The sequence below is a fragment of the Oryctolagus cuniculus genome, chromosome 16 (genome assembly GCF_964237555.1).
Source record: "Oryctolagus cuniculus chromosome 16, mOryCun1.1, whole genome shotgun sequence".
Lineage (NCBI taxonomy): Eukaryota > Metazoa > Chordata > Mammalia > Lagomorpha > Leporidae > Oryctolagus > Oryctolagus cuniculus.
The window spans coordinates 26595493-26610785 of NC_091447.1; the positions used below are offsets into that span (position 1 = coordinate 26595493).

Below are 15293 nucleotides of genomic sequence, written 5' to 3' on the forward strand. Positions count from 1 at the left end.
TTAGCAGATAGGGCTTTTGCCAGCGGTTTCTCCTAGTCTGTGGCTTGGCTTCTCATTCTCTTGGCAATGTCCTTTGCCCAGCAGAGGTTTCCAGTTCTTCTGGACTTTTGATCGGGATTACAATGAACTGTAGATCCACGTGTGGTGACAACAGATTGCAGATGTCAGTGCAGGACAGGCGAGGGGTGGCCTGGCCCCAGAAGGGAGTGGCAGGGCTGGCTGGCAGCCTTCCAGCCCAGGAGGACGACTGAGTCATAAAGTAGTGGGGGCCATCCTCTCCCCACCCTGGAGGGCTGAGTCCCAGGGAGTCCTTGCTCTGCCTCCCCGTCTGCTCCCCTGGGACAGCTGTGAACACACCTCTGTGTGGACACGCAGGCACCAAGGTGTGAACTCGGGGCACCCAGAGAGGTCTCCTGGGATGGGCCCTATCATAGCCTGAAGGGTGCTAACCCATGGATATCAACAGACCAGCAGGTCCTTCCTCTCTGCAGGCAAAGACCTCATTGGATGGCTAAACGCAAGCAAGGGAAAAAAAATAAGACGCGTATTCCATCACCCTGTGTCCTCCTCCCCAGCGCTGGGCAGGCGCGGCAGCCAGGGGGGCGTCAGATACCGCCTCTGAGACTCAGGGCCTCGGGGAGTCTTTCTGTCTCCCCACTACCACGCAGCCTTCCCTTCTGCCCTGTGGGCTCTCCAGGGGCCTGGAAGGCTGGTTTCCTCGGGCTTCTTCTGCTGAGCGAGGCTTCTGCACGTTTCCGTCTAAACCCAAGTTTCTCGGAGATAAAATTAGATCAGAGAGCTGGTGTTGCCGGGAAGCTAGCTGGAGAGTGGGTGGCTGCGGGCCATTAACAGTGGAGATAAGTTCAGATAGCACTAATATAAGTGGGGCTGGATGTGGGAAGCAGAAGTCCTCTCACGGATTATCCCCAGGCCTGGCGATGCCTCTCTGGTGTTCTCGCTCGCAGCTGCATCTATATTTAAACCACCGTCTCTATTTTTCCCACCTGGATAATCACACTCCTGGTAAATGAGCCCAGGCCTGTGTGACTCAGCTCTGCAGAGGCCTCCCCAGTGCCACCAAGCACAGCACCCCACACCCCCATCCTCCTGATGGCTCCCAGCCCAGCACCAGCTTCTCCGTAGCAGTCAGGTAAAAACAAGTCCCTGGGTCTCCTGGCCCCCTTCTCAGCACCTGCTGGCCACATTCACCTTTGTGTTCTACAGAACTTGTACCCAGCAAATACACGCTGAGCCAGTGGAGTGAGCTGGTGCCTTTGACACCAACTGGGGCCATCCTGAGCAACCCCCACCCCCCGCCTCTGGCAAGGAGAGTGATGGTTTAGGTGGGAGAAAGCCAGCCTGTGTAAACAGGAAGCTTTTATGTTCTCCTGCCACTGAGAATAACAGGGAAGTTCTTATGAGCTTCAGTTTCCTCATCTGTGAAATGGGCCCAGTGGTATCAACCTTCCCAGATAATTTAAGATTCTTGGCACACACTGGTTCCTCAGCTTTCCCCTCTGTGAAATGCTAGCTCCGTTCCCTCTAATTCTTACTAGAATTGGCTATTTGGGGAGGAAAGCCCGGGCTTTAGTCCTGCCTCTGTCACTAACATGTGCAGGACTTGGGATGCAGCTCGCTCACCGACGTGCCCAGAATCCCTCCTGTAAGGAAGGGGTACAGACTGACTGGTCTGTAGACTACACTCTATTACTATTGCTGCAGTGTTGAGGAGCCTGGGAAATACAGTCTGGAGAGAAGGGCATCAGCTTTTCAGGGATGGATTTAGGGGACTGGCGCCTCAGTGCCAGCGTCTGGCTGGAATCTGCCAGCGAGAACCGTGCAGCATTTCCCAGGTCTCTGGTCTCCTCTGTGGGCAGAACAACAAATAGATGGGCGTGACAGGGTGTTGAGCTATTTAGACACTGGTGCCCTGGGGGAGTGAGCCAGAAAGGCCCAGGGCAGAGAGTGGGGATGGAGAATGAGAAAGAGAGTGGGCACGCTCCATGATGGGGCTGGAAGTGCCTGTCGGAGACCTGCTGGCTGCATCCTCTGTGTGTGTGCAGAGCTGGGGAAGTGGCGGCGGGCAGGGCCCAGGGGACTAGACAAGGGCTCCTGGGCCCGAGCCCCCTGGTTCCTGGGGCTCGGTGCCCTCCCCGCAGAAACCACTTCCATCTCAGTGGGTCGTGACTCCGGGAAGGGAAGGTGTGTGTGTATCTTGGCCCTCACAAAGGCCAGGACTGGTTTTCTTTAAAAAGCTCTCTTCACGGGCACTGCTGGCCTCATGCAGTTTTAATGGAGGATTGTGTTTCTATTTTCCAGCGCTGCGAGTTGCCATGAGTACAAACTTCATTTTTAATGTGGCATGATTCATAGCAATGCTCGGTTTAAAAATGGGAGTGCTTGCTCTCTCTTCCTCTTTCTCTCTCTCTCTCTTTTAAGTAGTTGAAAAAGTAAATAAACATTTTTTAAAATGGGAGAAACTCTTCCCTGGACCAAAAAAAAAAAAAAAAAAAAACAACCACAAGACAAGAACTAGGTGGGGAAAGGAATCATTTCTTTAAAAAATAAATACAAGGAAATATTGCTTAGACTTTGATTTACTTAAAAACATAGCCCATCAGACCAACTGCGGTTGCAATTCAGTGTCTCCACTCTGAGTATTTCATTTTCCTAATCTTTCTGCTCTCAACATAACCCTAGTTCTTCCGAAGCAATTAGGGGACTGTGTGCACAGCGAAGGGGCTAGAAAAATCGTGAGAAGGGAAAGTGAAGGCAGCTGCCAGGGTAAGTTGTGGACTCTCTCTGGCCCCTTCCTCCAGGACCCACTGTGAAGTGAGGGTTCTACCTTGCCCATGCCACCCCAGTGGGTATCCTTCTCAGCCATTTGGTTCACACCCAGCGGACATCCCAGAAGCAGGACTGTTTCCAGGCATCCGACACAGACACAAGTGCCATCTGGCGCTCTCTCCAGGGGGAGCCTGGCGGTGGGCAATGAATGAGGCTAAGCGGTAGGGTTATCGAGACCCCCTAAAGAATACTCCACAGGCTCCCAGCGTCCACTGGAATGACTGAGAGCTTGTGTTTGTGGAGTGGTAGCTGGGTGACAGGCACTGAGACAAGTGCATGGCAACCTTGAGTGGATGGGGCTTTTGTTATTTTGTTATTATTCCCACTTACCAGATAAGGAAACTGCTACACAGAGAGGTTAGGGAACTTGGCTGAGGTTCCAGGGCTTGTAAAAAGGTGGAGCCAGGGTAAGTCCCCAGGCTGTAAGGCCCCACAGTCTACACTGTTAATCACGGCCTGGATTGCCTCAATGTGACACATCCGAGGTGCCTGGTGCAATTATATGCGTTGGCAAGGCTGTGGAGAAACCAAGACATCGACACCTGTAGTGGGAGTGGAAATGGACATAGCCACAGTGGCAAACCATTTGGTAGTTTCTTGTGAGGTTAACACACATGTGCCATACAACCCAGCCTTTCCGGTTCTTGTTATCTAAGCAAGAGGCGAGAATGCACACAGCTGTCCAAAGATGCAGACAAGCATGGCCAGGTGTCCACAGCACTATCTGCAATAGCCACGCACTGGAAACCCTCCCGAATGGCCACCAACAGAGAATGAATAAATACATCCTAGTAGATTCATACAATGGACCGTCACACAGCAGCAAGAACAAGCCAACCACACACATAGTAAGGGGGAATTGAGAAAGAAGCCAGGTACTAGGTACACATCGCATGTTCACTTTATAAACTATATAGCACCCAAAGCCAACCGTGCTGCTGGGGGTCACAGTAGGGTGTATCCTTGGGGTGGTTCCTAGAAGGGGGCCCAGGGAGACTGCCAGGGTTACCAGAAGATTGTGCTTCTTGGTCTCAAGGCTGATACACGGGGGTGTTGTCTTTGTGACAGTTCATCAAGCTAAGCCCTATGACCTGTGTGCTTTCCTAGGTGTTTTACGGATGTAAAAAATGTGCTTTTCAAATAAAATGTCTAGTATGGTGCCTGCCAATATAGAGAGGCTTCGCAGTGTGAGTCCCCTGCCTCCTCTCCCTCCTCTGTGTTGGCCTGCAGGGACTGGATGCACCTTGCGGGCTCCTCTTGTCCTGGCACTGGCCTTCACATGGTGTTCCAGGGCCCAGGGTCAAGGGGCTGCTGGGTCCTTATGGAATGCTCAGAGTCTGAGACCTGGCTGTGGTGTTGTGGAGAGAGTTCTGCCCCCAGCAGGGCATGGTTCAAGTTTAGGCCCTGCTGGAGATTTGTTCTGCCACTGGGCAAGCCACTCAGCACCACTGAGCCCCAGCTTTCTCGTCATAGATTCTTCAATGTCTAATTAGAGAAAGCACAATGCAGGCTGCAAAGTGCGATGCAAACAAACGACCTCCTGAGTCATAATGAGGAGGTAGAGCGCAGAGGGGGGCCCGGCAGGCCAAGAATCTGGCATCACGCGTCCTCCCTCTGCTCCCCGACTCCGCCTAGAGACAGTGTGGGCTTCACTGCTGGTGGGCTGTGCCCTGGTTTCAGAGGCAGTCTGCAGATGCTTCAGGGTTGGGGCTCACTGCAGGCCCCTCGCGAATGCCCTTCCTGGAACTCACTGGGGCCAAAGCCAGCACCAGCTGCTTGGTTTTCTCAGCAGCAATGGCACCTGTTTTTGTGAGTCATCAGGGCTGTCACTCTGCCTTTCAAATAAATAAATCTTTTAAAAAATGCCTCGGTACTACTGTGAAAATAGTTTTGACTTGTGCCTCTCTCCCACCCAGAAGGACCTTAGAAATGTCCAGTCCATGCTTTGAGGCCCTCTGACCTCAAGACTAAAGAAATAAGTCTGGGTGTCTGATTGTCCAGGTTTAACCCCATTTTACCACCTACAGGCGCTCAGTAAACACTGGATACTAATACCCTAGCAGGTACTCAATGTACTCTCAATAGATTTTATTTCTAAAGCACAAGGTCTGGAACCTTCCACAGTAGGACTCAAACCAGTGCCTCGGTTTCACTGAACAGCACAGTAGGTCAGCATCATGGCTGCGTACATGTGTGGCATTGCTGTTTCACTTTGGCGACTTGAGTTAGTACAGAAGGAATCCTGAGAGCAGCATGGGACTTTGCTATAGAGATAACAAGTTTCTGGCTGGAGACAAAATGCCCCCATTGAGAGAACTCTGGTCAGCTTTCAGACCTCTCCGAGTCTCCGTTTGCCTCCGCCATAAGCTGTTTCCCAGCTTTACTGTGAGGACTGACTGGGGGTGGACCACACTTAGCCCGCGCCTGGCACACAGCCAACACTCGACGACTGCTACCTGTTCGATTTTCAGTGGCACCACTGACCCTCAACCATCTGGAATTGCCAACAGGGTATTTCTTTTTTTTTTTTTTTTTTAAAGATTTGCTTTATTTATTTGAAAGTCAGAGTTACACAGAGAGAGAAGAGGCAGAGAGAGAGAGAGAGAGAGAGAGAGAGAGAGAGAGGTCTTCCATCCGCTGGTTCACTCCCCAGTTGGCCACAATGGCAGGAGCTGCGCCAATCCGAAACCAAGAGCCAGGAGCTTTTTCTGGGTCTCCCACATGGGTGCAGGGGCCTAAACACTTGGGCCATCGTCCACTGCTTTCCAAGGCCACAGCATAGAGCTGGATCGGAAATGGAGCAGCTGAGACCTTAACCAGTGCCCATATGGGACGCCACACTGCAGGCGGCCATTTATGGGCTATGCCACGGCGCCGGCCCCGGTATTTCTTGTTGACACAAAAATCACTCCTTAGATGAGCTCGTCTGTGGGATTTTAGACCAGACTTATTGAGTTATATTTCCAGAATTTTCTTTGGGAGCATGGGCCCTCCAGAAACAATTCCCGACAAGGGTCAGTGTCCGCACAGACCCCTTTGGAAGGGTGCTGCTGTTCGGACGCTGGCTGCTCTGGCAGGCACACATACCTGGCAGTTCTGCCAGCGCAGGACTCACTCTGTTCTCATCTGCCCGCTTGAGCGTTACAATGGGCTCGGGCTGTACTTTAAAGCATCGAAGGCTCTGGGTCCTTCAGTCCCATTTAGCTGTGGGTAGCAATGGCTTCTGCAAATAAAATTGATGGAGCTGTTAACAGCAAAGACAGTAAAATTTCATTTTCAGATGTTCCAAATCACTCCTATTCCCCACCCCACCCCCCCATTTTGTAGTCTAAGACCTGCCTTCAGATGTCTAGTTTTCTTTTCCTGGGAATTACTGGTAGATAACCCCTTTCAGCTGGTTCCAGGAATTCTGTCTGCAGTATCACTGGGAACCTTTATTGGATAGCTGGCCACCTTCTGCTCTGCAGTCAAGTCATTGTTATTCAACAATGCTACAAGAATTTACAGAGAGCTCCACCTGTTTGGCAAACATTGCAATGGAGACAAGAATGGAGAGGTGGGTCACATCTAGTCCAGGCCCATGGAGCTGGGTCTTGGGTGACATGGAGACAGCTGAACAAACCGATGGTGGCTGTGCAGTGGGCAAGTGGAGGCAAGGGCACAGGGCTGCCCCTGTCACCATCACCATGTCCATCTGATTGGTAGTAGCACCCTCAGTCCTACACTGTGTAAGTGGGCAGGTTTTTTTTTTTTTTTTTTTTTTTTTTTTTTTGACAGGCAGAGTGGACAGTGAGAGAGAGAGACAGAGAGAAAGGTCTTCCTTTGCCGTTGGTTATCACACATTTTATCTGTCTGGATATTATGAACTTGCCTCACCTAGAAGACAGTGAGCACTGGTTGAATGACTGGCAGAATCTGAATGGATGAATGAACTACGCGCTCAGTAGATATTGTTTAATTAAGTCATTCATTTAAATCATGCAGATGATGTGGGAGGAAAGGATAAAAATGGCTAGTGTGACGCACTCATAGGTAATTACTGTCTTCAGTGTAGCAGAATTATTGCATTGATCAGGGTCTTCTATGATTACAGAATGAAGTAGACTAAAACTAATGCAAAAGAAATTTCACACAGGTCCCTTCAAATCAGAAACACGCATCTGAGTGTCCTAGAGATTTTGGAGGAAAGTCTCCACGGATTCTGTGGGTACAACTCAGCGTGAATCCAAAGTACTTAAAAAAATTTGCACCTGTACCGAACATGTCCAAACTTGTTCATTATCCCCTAAGCAATAAAGTTTTTTTTTTTTAAATTTAGGATTATTTATTTGAAAGGCAGAGTCAGAGAGAGAGAGAGAGAAAGAGAGAGAGTCTTCCATTTGCTGATTCACTCCCCAAATGGCCACAATGCTGGAGCTGGGCCAATCCAAAGCCTGCTTCTTCCAGGTCTCCCACGTGGGTGCAGGCACTCAAGGATTTGGGCCATCTTCCACTGCTTTCCCAGGTTATAGTAGAGAGCTGGATCAGAAGTGGAGCAGCCGGGACTCAAACCAGCGCCCATATGGGATTCCTGCACTGGAGGCAAAGGCTTTACCCACTACGCCACAGCGCCAGCCCCCACAATATAGTTTTATAATCATTTACATTGTATTAAGCATCATAAGTACTCTAGAGATGATCAGAGCACACACATAGGTTATATGTACTAATACATCATTTCACATGAGGGATTCAAGCATGCACACATTTTGGAATCTTCAGGAGGTCCTGGAACCAAGCCCGGGGGATGACTGTATATGTTTGGATGATTTATCCCTTCACCTGCTTGAAGACAGGAGGCTCAACCAGATGATGTGGGAGTCTGTTAAGCTAGTAGAGAGGACCCAGCCACCCATGCCCCAGAAATATCTCCAGGATCCTACACGTGTATGTGTAACATATTTATATATAAATCTACCTATATATATATGCATCTGTATTTTTATATATCTACATGCATATACACACCATGTGTGCACACAGAGGAATGACAGAGATTTGGAAAAAGGTGATTGAGCCAGTTCAGTTGAGCTAATTGAACGTCCCTGACAGGTCAGCACTCTCCTCTGTCCCAGTTTCCAGGCACACCTGCAATGATGCATTCTGGAACATTCTCATCTCAAATGAACAGGGAGTTCATTTGTTGGAAAAGAGCCATGCGCATTTGGAACATTACTGCAGAGCTGAGCCTCTCTGGATATTTTATTTTTCTGGAAATTTATTCATTCTGGAAACATACAGGGCTCCCAGAGAATTCCAGGCCCAGGAGTATGGAAAACTTGGACTAATGATGGAGACACACAAGCAAGTAACTGGCCGCAGTGCAGAGTGGCACTGCTGAAGCCCCCTCAGGGAGGTAGGGGAATGAGGGAGGGCTTTTGTGCATGACTGGGGTTCTTGGAAGGCTCCCTGAAGGAGGGTCCATCAGCTGGAATTTGAAGGCTAAATAAGAGTCTGCTGGGAGTGGACTCAGAAGGAGTGGAGTTCAGGGAGTGTGGCTTGCATGCTAGGACGAGAACAGCAGGTACATTAGTAAGCAGAGAAAAGCCCTGCTTGTGGACTGCCCTGGAGGCGGGTGGTGGCAGAAGTGGCTGCAGGAGCAAGCTGGGGTTCCACCAGCAGGGGTCAGGGGGTTGGGACAGTGACAAGGACCACTGAGATTCAGTGCAGATCTGCCTTTTAGAAAGAAGCCCTTGGCAGGTGTGAAGAGGCTCTGGGTGGCAGGAGACCTCAGGCTTTCGGCTGTAGTTCTGGGCTCTGGAGACCACATAGAGGAGACGACCATGGAGGGGGCAGGAGGAGGTGCCTTGGGACTCGGGGAATGATAGGGCTGGATGGAGAGACTGAGAGCAGGGAGCAGCTGCCAGGGGTGAGGCCCACTCCACCCGGGCCCTCTTCCACCACCCTCTGGTGAACAGCAAGCCAGCATCCCTTGCCCTCTTGGGGCTGGCATCAAGCAGAAAGGGCCAGCCAGAGAGAAACAAGCGAGTCTGACGGTAGCATAACCAGTGCTGAGCCTTTCAGAGAGAAGTAAAGAAGGCAGTGCAGGCAAATGGAGGAAAGGCTTGGAATCAGATGGGGGCTATGAAGTCCTGCAGGGCACGACGAAGCAGCACAGGGGATGTGGGGTACAGTCAGATTTGGAATTCGTTTTAGAGGTCAAGCCGCCAGGCACTGCTGATGGAGTAGATGTGTCTAAAAGAGAGGAGGAAGGGCTGACTCCATGGTTGTTGGCCTGAACAACTGGGAGACAGGGACTGCCACCTTCCAAGGTTAGGAAGGCCGCATCCACCATCAGAGTGCCTGGGTTTGAGTCACAGCTCTGTTCCTGATTCCAGCTTCCTGCCGATGTGCAGCGCAGGAGGCAGGAGGCGATGTCTCAAGCAGCTGGGTCCCTGTCACCCACATGAGTCACCCAGACTGAGTTCCTGGCTCCTTATTTCCGCTTGACCCAGCTCTGGCTGTTGTGCACATTTGGAGAGTAAACAAGTAAATGGGACACCCTTAGGTGTTTGTGTGTGTCTCTCTGTGCCTCTCAAATAAATAAATAAAAAAAGTAAATACCTTTTTAAAAAGGTATTTTAAAAAGGAACTGGTTTCTGGGTGGGCACGGTCATTTGTAGGTTTAGCTTAGGCAAAGTTAGAATGCCTGGTGGAGTTGTCCAAGTAGCAGGGAATCCCAGATCTCAGGCCTCACCTGGCCTCATATGGAGCAGTGCAACAGGCCAGAAAGGAAGACCCCCCAGGGCCATGACGAATCGTTCTCTAACTGTTAGGGAATCTGCAATTCCATCTTCAGCATCATGACTCCCAGTGCAGCTCTTCAACATCATCACCAAGGAAAAGCCTCGCTTCACACTTAGTGATGGAGAATCTCGGGGATGGGACCCAACTATGGGGCATTTCTGAAACCCTTGGTGAGGTTTATGATGAGTACCACCGGCTAAGATTCTCCATGTCATCCCAGATTTTCTGTTGGTTTCATGGCTGTTTGAAAACCAGAGGATCAGGAGCAGCAATGTGGCATAGCGGGTAAAGCCGCCACCTGCAGTGCCAGCATCCCACATAGGTGCTGGTTTGAGACCCAGCAGCTCCACTTCTGATCTAGCTCTCTGCTATGGCCTAGGAAAGCAGTGGAAGATGGCCCAAGTCCTTGGCCCCTGCACCCACAAGACACCCAGAAGAAGCTCCTGGCTCCTGGCTTGGGATTGGCGAAGCTCTGGCCATTGTGGCCATCTGGGGAGTGAACCAGCAGATGGAAGACCTCTCTCTCTGTCTCTTTGTAACTCTGCATTTCAAATAAAATAAAATAAATAAATAAATAAAACAACTCAGAGGAACAAGAGAAAGAGAAGACAGGCCACAGCCCAGGAAAAATAATTTACAAATGATAAATCTGATAAACACAATCCAAAATATATGAAGATCTCTTAAAACTCAACAATATAAAACAGACAACCCAGTTTTAAAATGAGCAAAACCATTAACTGCCAAAATTCTTTTTTTTTTTTTTTTTTTTTTGACAGGCAGAGTAGACAGTGAGAGAGAGAGAGAGAGAGAAAGGTCTTCCTTTTCCATTGGTTCACCCTCCAATGGCCGCCGCGGCTGGTGCATTGTGCTGATCCGAAGCCAGGAGCCAGGTGCTTCTCCTGGTCTCCCATGGGGTGCAGGGCCCAAGGACTTGGGCCATCCTCCACTGCACTCCCAGGCCACAGCAGAGAGCTGGCCTGGAAGAGGGGCAACCAGGACAGAATCCAGTGCCCCGACCAGGACTGGAACCCGGTGTGCTGGCGCCACAGGCGGAGGATTAGACTATTGAGCTGTGGCGCCGGCGCCAAAATTCAAAAGCAGGAGGTTTTCCTCAATAGGAAAATTAATATATAATGGGGATAGAGCCAAGCACTCCCAGCACAACAAAAGAACAGTGCTCAAACCATGAAAAGACATGGAGGAATTTGAGGAGTATGAAGTAAAGAAGCCAGCCTGAAAAGGCTGCACACTCTACGATCCCAACTCTGTGGCATTCTGGAGAGGACAACACTGTGTAAAAATCTCACTGGCTGGGACCAGCTCTGTGGTGTAGTAGGTTAAGCTCCTGCCTGCAGTGCCTGCATCCCATATGGGCGGCAGTTTCAGTCCTGGCTGCTCCTCTTCCAATCCAGCTCTCTGCTGTGGCCTGGGAAAGCAGCAGAAGATGGCCCAAGTCCTTGGGCCCCTGCACTCACGTGGGAGGCCCTTAAAGTAGCTCCTGGCTCCTGGCTTTGGATAGGCCCAGCTCTGGCAGTTGCAGCCATTTGGGGAATGGATCAGTGGATGGAAGACCTCTCTCTCTGTCTCTCTCTCTCTCTCTCTGTAACTCTGCTTCTAAAATAAATAAATCAATCTTAAAAAAAAAAAAAAAAAGACACCAACTCAGTGGCTGTCAGGTGGTAGGGAGAACAAGAGAAAAAGTTAGAGCCCAGGGCACTTTCAGGGCAGGGACACCGTTCTAGATGATGCTACTACAGTGGTGCGTGGTGTCACCCTCAGAATTGCACAACAGCAACAGTGAATCCAAACATCGACTGTGGACTTCGGTTGATTAAAAAACAAAATTAAACTAAGGGAGTGGAAAGGTATGGAGGGGAGGGAGAAAAGAACACAGTGATGTTTCATTCACTCTAAAGTGTTAATGGCTTGCCAAGAATTATTGGATTAAAAACGTGCCTGTGGCACCGGACCCTCAGCAGGTGCTAGAAGTGGGCGAGTGAGCAGAATGGGGCCCATCGCTGCCCTCAGGGAGTCAGCACTCCAGAAAGCCTGTTCGGGAAGGGTGCAGAGGCGGAGGAAGCCTGGTGCCTGGGAATGTGCTTCAGGCAGACGGGACTCTGCCTGCAGAGACTCGCACCTCTGTGGTGTTAGCCAGAGGGAGCCTCGGGCCAGGTTCAAAGCCCGGGAAGGGCTCTCTAGACACCCACTTTCTTGGACCTCAGTTGAGTGCTCACTTTTTCACCCCTTGGAAGCCACCTGTTTCTTCCGCACCCCATTGGAGACAGGATGGAGCAGGGCTCTGTGAGCAGCTCTCCTCAGCAGGGGCAGTGGCGGCAGGGTTGTAGTTCCTATGATGGGACCTGCCAGGATACCTGCGCCCTGGTCTGCAGCCTCAAGCCTGACAGTTTGACATTCATCAAAGTTAGCAATTCTCTCCCTCCCTCTCCTGTCCAGTAACCTTTCCATTATGCAGTGCTTCGTTGTTCAGTTACTCCAGGGTTAGTAAATTACATGCAAGGCAAAGCTTACTTTATTTTTATGTTCCTGCATCACCACATGATAGCACTCAAATGTTTATTAATAAACTAACTAATGGAGGAAAATAGAAACAGTGCTGGATTCGGAATCTGAGCACACAAGTTGAGTCAGTTTCTATGTGAATCATCTTAAAAAGTATCTAACGTCTCTGGGACTGGCGCTGTGGCATAGCGGGTGAAGCCGCTGTCTGCAGTGCCGGCATCCCATATGTGTGCCGGTTCAAGACCCGGCTGCTCCACTTCTGATCCAGCTCTCTGCTGTGGCCTGGGAAAACAGTGGAGGATGGCCCAAGTCCTTGGGCCCCTGCACCTGCACGGGAGACCTGAAAAAAGCTCCTGTCTCCTGGCTTTGGATTGACCCAGCTCCAGCCATTGCTGCCAACTGGGGAGTGAACCATCAGCTGGAAGACCTTTCCCTCTCTGATTCTCCTCTCTCTGTGTAACTCTGACTTTCAAATAAATAAATAAATAAGTAAATATTTTTTAAAAAGTACCTAATGTCTCTATGTCTCACCCTCAAATTATGCAAAATCGGCAAGCTGGGGCATAGCAGGAGCCCCAATCACATTCCTCCATTCTCCAAAAGAAGCTGAGCGAACAGCTTTCTGTGGAGTAGCTCAGTCTTTAATATGCTCATGGACCTGGTGAACTTCTCCCAGGACACTTCCAAGTTCACTTGTCTGCAGAATCCTTTAAACATGGAACAGCCTGTGAGGCTCTGGCTGGGAAAGATGAAAGATCTCCTTAGTTTGCATTTGACTTCTAAGGGTGGCTGGAAGTCCAAGAATCTGACTACCTGTGGATCCATGTGATGCTTCCTGTTCACTTGCCCAAAATAGACTGCGCTGTATTTTACAATTCAGATGACCTTGACTCCCTTCAGTGGTTTCCTGTCTGCATCACACTCGCAGTTGTCTGGAGTTCGATTTCCTCATTCTGTTTATCTGTGAGCTGCAGGTAACTAGGGCCACCGAGTCAGAGTCTGTGAGCTACTTGTTATCTCGGGAGCACTGTGGTACCGCCTGTCACCGAGAAAGATAAGGCCTGGTTACTCAGCTGCTGACACACGCATGCGAAGGCACAGGAGCCCTGTCTTTCATTCTGCCGCCAGATCAGTATCTCACCTTTGCGGTGATTGAGAGGGACAATCTAACTGGTGAGTTTATCATGGCAAAACTGAATATCTTTCACAACGCTGACTAACAGCCGGATGTTATGATTGACTGGAGACGGGGAAGCGAGGACAACACAGTGAGTGCTGAACTCTGGGCGTGGTCAGGGCTGCTGTGTCTCCTGAACAGTTGACCCCGGGCTGCGTAATGCAGTACCAGGTCTGAGTGGCTGGACCAACAGCAGTGGTCTCCCCACAGCTCTGCAGCCTGCAGGTCTGAACTTGAGGTGCTGGCTGGGCTGTGTTTCCACCAGAGCCTCTGGGAAGGATGCTTTCTGGTCTCTTCCAGATTCAAGCAGCCCCAGATGTTCCTTGGCTTGTGGCAGCGTCACTGTGACCTCTGCCGCCATCTTCACATCATCTCCTGCCCTGTATGTCGGAGTCCACCTTTTCCTTTTTGTGTAAGGACTCCCGTCATGTCCGAATGACCTCATCTTAACTTGATGACATCTGCAGAGACCCTTCTGCCCATGCGCACAGGTACTGGCAGTTAGGACTGCAGCAGATCTTTCAGGGGATCTGATGCGGCCCATCGCATCCCCTGCGTTCAGGATGTGGTTTGTTACACTCGGCCCTCTGAGCCCTTGTGAGGACAGTGCTGTCCAATCTCTCCTTTGTGGGCCTCGTCTTGACTTTCAGAGAGGACAGTCCATAATCCAGGAGCCCTCAGCACACGTCAAAGGTATCTGAGACATTATTTGTAGATGAGAGAAAGACTATTCTGGAGTTACTAGAACAGGGGACTCAGGAGCCAGCTGCACTAGGGTTTGAATCTACCTCTACTGTGTGCAAGTTTGTAACTCTGGGCAAAGCTCTTGACTACTCTGAACTTTGACTTCCTCACAGGTAATGGCAATGACAGCATCCCCTTCCCAGTGGTTCTCCCCTGGGGGACATTTATCCCCCTCCCCAGGAAATACATGGCAACATCTTCAGACATCTTGTATTGTCAAGGCTGGGAAGGTGCCTCTAGTATTTAGTGGGTAGAGGCCAGAGACGCTGTTAAACATCCTACAGCACAAAGGACAGCCCCCCCCCCCCCACCCCGCCATCCAGAACCAAGAACGGCCTGGCCGCAGATGTCAGCAGTGCCAGGGTTGAGAAACCCTGCCCCATCCTTCTGGGGTTGATAATAAGCTTCAGCAATGAGGCACACAGGGTGTCCAGCACATGCCTGGTGTTGAGTCAGCCTAATCAATAGTGCTTTGAAAAGTACAGAGTCTGTGACAGTCCCATAAAAATATCTGAGCTCAGTAGAACCTTCAGAGTAGGCCGAAAAACAAAAGGCTGCACTCTCAGGGCAACCTCTGCTACATTATGAATGCTCAAGAAACCTAAAGAATGTAAATCGCTAAAGGAGAGAATGAGGCATATATGTTAATGGTGTGCTTGCTTTGTCTCCTGTTTGTTCTTGTTATCTGCTTCATTTCTTTCAGTCCTCACAGCAGCATGAATACTCATTCCCATTTCACAGGTAAGGAAATCAAGGCTGGCGAGTTATGTACTGTAAGTGGTAGGGCTGATCTGTTGAACCCAGACTTTCACCAAGCTCTGCTCCCCACTTCAATTCACACGTAGTTACTAATAACTGGGGAATTCACTGGCCAAGAATACAACACTGTGTATGTTGCGGGATGTAGACAGGGAGAGTCTCTCGGGAGTCAGAAACCTGGAGAAGGCCCCTCAAGGATTTCTAAGGGCACTCTCTCTCCTCTGTGTGTGCGTCCAGGGTCCTCTCAGTGTTCACGCTGGTGATGCTCACAGCGAGACCAGCCTTGCTCTCGAGGAGCCATGCAAAATCCTAAAAAATTAGTCACGGATTTTCCCTCTAGCTGCTCCTGACACGTTCTATTCCTTCAGGGTAGCAGAGCGCCAGTGCACTCCCAAGAGGAGAGCATTTCATCTAACCAGAGATATGACAACAATAGCGCAAAGCTGGGATTGGAGTA

The 15293-nt window shown here is 50.2% G+C and overlaps 1 long non-coding RNA gene across 1 annotated transcript; it reads right to left on the minus strand.

Annotated features, from left to right (window-relative positions):
- Window positions 1-5361: 5361 nt before the first annotated feature.
- On the minus strand, window positions 5362-6272 carry LOC138845870 (uncharacterized). The gene is made up of 2 exons (XR_011383140.1): window positions 6187-6272; window positions 5362-6070 (listed from the first exon to the last, which is right to left on the minus strand). It is a non-coding gene; the product is annotated as an uncharacterized lncRNA (long non-coding RNA).
- Between the last annotated feature and the right edge of the window lie 9021 nt (window positions 6273-15293).